Raw genomic sequence first — 3,037 nt, 5'->3', positions numbered from 1 at the left:
ATGCATTACAGCCCAAACCACTGAGGGAAAATTACAGTCCCTTTAGAGCATTCCCAATGGAGGAGCCATATTTTTATGTAAAATGGTTTCTCAAAACTCACTTTTATCTAGTTTAGCTAAGCCATTTTTAAATGTCTCTACATCCGATTAACTATATTTCTATCTATTCTATTAAAATATTATTAAGAGCAATAAAAGTTTAGGGAAAAAAAGAACATGTGAGAGGAAAAATGGAAAAAAAAAAAAAAAAAAAGAACAAGGAGAAAATAGAAAAGATTTGAAAAAAAAAAAAAAAAAAAAGAGAAAATAGGTGAGAGAAACAATGAAAAATAAAATAGCGCCCTTGAAAAGTGCTACTACATTTAGCTTTTTTTTTTAGGTCTTCTAATCAAATATCTATTTTACATTTTCTTTTGGCTAATCCAATGTAGGGGATTTTTTAAACATTTAAAGAGCTATTTTAGATCAAAGTAACATTTAGCTCTTCCATTGGGAATGCTCTTAGCCTTTATTACATGAATGAACGTAACTAATGTCTAATGACACTGAACTTAAAAGAGGAAGAAAAAAAATGTGGATTTTTATTTGCTTTTCTTTCTTTATTAGTCTAGGACTTATTTCCAAATCTTAACAGATTCACAGAATACCCAAAATCAGAGACATAGTCCAAAGATAAAGAATAGAGAGAGTAAGAGACAATGAGACATCCCGCCATACTAGAGACAGAGAGGCGCGGCTGACGGCAAGGAGGCATGGCTGATGGCGACGGTGACTTGGTGAGGACGGCGAGTCGGCGACGGTGAAGATGCCTTGGCCCTTGCTAACGCCTAACAGACGGCGAGGAGGGAGACCTGAAAGAGAGATAGCCGAGACTTGAGAGGGAGAGTCAGGAGACCTGAGAGAGAGAGAGCTGAGACTTGAGAGGGAGAGTCGGGAGACGGAGGGAGAGTGACGAGCAAGCAGAGAGTGACCGGTGACGAGTGAGAGAGGCAGGCAAAGGCGCAGTTTAGGATTCTAGGTTTACTGAATACTTAGTTTGAGTGCAAGCAAAAAGGCAGAGAGTGTCGTCTAGCCCCGTGGCCCGTCTTCCTTATCCTGAAAAAATAATAAAAAAATAAAAATAAAAACGGGTCTGGCGGGTCGACCCGCCAAACACGAAATTACCGGGTCTTAATCAGGTAGACCCGATTACGACTCGAACCCAATAAGCCCAAACCCAATACCTGTTTTTTCGTGTCGGGTTCGCGGGTCGTGTCAAAATTGCCGGCCCTACGTAGGCATGTGAGCACGTTGAAACTAGCTCATATTCTACTATTAGCCCATTAGGTGTAATTAGTTTATGTGGGCCTGGGGACAAATAAATTGTAGGGGGTATTTTGGGGTTTTCCAAAGTACTTATAATTAAGGTTTTCTCTAATTGTAACTTGAGGCGAAAGCAGTGGCTACTATTCGGTTTTGTCTAAGAGATGACGTGATGTATCATGTTATGGACGAAAAATCTTTGACAGCAGCTTGGCTGAAACTGGAAAGTCGATATATGTCAAAGTCGTTGACGAACAAGCTCTATCTAAAGCAGCGGTTGTATGGCTTGAAGATGGCGGAGGGCTCAAATCTGAGCCAACACATCAACGCATTCAATCAGATAATCGGAGATCAAAAGAGGGTTGATGTGAAGTTCGAAGACGAAGACAAAGCGTTGATGCTATTGAATTCACTCCCAACTTCTCCTACGTATGAGAATTTGGTTACAACTCTGACATGGGGGAAAAAGTCCTTGGAGTTAGAGGACGTTACAGGAGCCCTATTGTCTTTTCACAAGAGGAAGAAAATCAATGATGAAAGTTCTCAAGGAGACGAGCTAGTTGTAAAGGGTAACTAAGAGCTTGGAAGAAGCATTAACAAGGGTGGTTCGAATGACAAGAATTTTTGGTTAAAGTCCAGGAGAAGGAAGGACATCATCTGTTATAAGTGCGGAAAGAAATGACACATAAAGCGGGATTGTCTAGACTGGAAGAAGAAAAATAACGAAGAGAATGAAGGTTCCTCAAAATCTGTGAACGTAGTGGAAGATAATTCAGACGATGCTGATGGTGATATGCTTTCTGTTGCATCAAATTTAGAGCATCCTGTGGATTCTTGGATTCTAGACTTAGCATGTTCATTTCACGTGACGTCCAACAGATATTGGTTTGACACCTACAGGTCAGTTAATTCTAATATAGTTACTATGGGTAATGGTGCACATTGTAAAATTACTGACATAGGTAATATCATGATTAAAATGTTTAATGATGTGATTAGAACGTTATGTGATGTTAGACATGTACCAGAAGTGGAAAAGAATCTGATTTCATTAGGCACCTTAGACTTAAACGGTTATGGTTATAAGTCTCAAGGTGGAGTAATAAAGGTGACTAAGGGTGCAATAGTAATGATGAAGGGGTGAAAAAGTTCAAAGAATATCTATAAACTATTAGAAAGTACAGTTATAGGTGGAGTCGCCTCTATAGAGTCTAAGTCTGATTGTACTGTTTTGTGGCATATGCGGTTGGGTCATATGAGTGAGCGGGAAATGTTGGAGCTTCATAAGAGAAATTTGTTGAAGGGTGTTAAAACGTGCAAGCTTGAATTCTGTAAATTTTGTGTTTTGGGAAAGCAGAATCGGGTACAATTCAAGACAGCCACACATAAAACAGAGGGCATTCTTGATTATGTTCATTATGATGTTTGGGGGGACTAGTGAGGACATCGTCACGAAGAGGACATATGTATTTCGTAATCTTTATTGATGATTTTTCTATAAAGGTTTGAGTGTACTTCATGCGGCACAAATCAAAAACGTTTGCCAAGTTCAATTTGTGGAAAGCTGAAGTGGGGAACCAGACTGGGAAGAAGGTTAAGTGCCTCAGGATAGATAATGGAGCTGAGTACACAAATGACAAGTTCAGAGATTTCTATGGGCAGCATGGTATAAAGAGACATTTCACAGTACGCAAGACAGTACAACAAAATGGTGTGGCGGAAAGGATGAATAGGT

Source organism: Corylus avellana, chromosome ca9 (genome assembly GCF_901000735.1).
Source record: "Corylus avellana chromosome ca9, CavTom2PMs-1.0".
Taxonomy (NCBI): domain Eukaryota; kingdom Viridiplantae; phylum Streptophyta; class Magnoliopsida; order Fagales; family Betulaceae; genus Corylus; species Corylus avellana.
The sequence above is the reverse complement of the archived record's forward strand: the minus strand, read 5'-3'. Positions refer to the sequence as shown.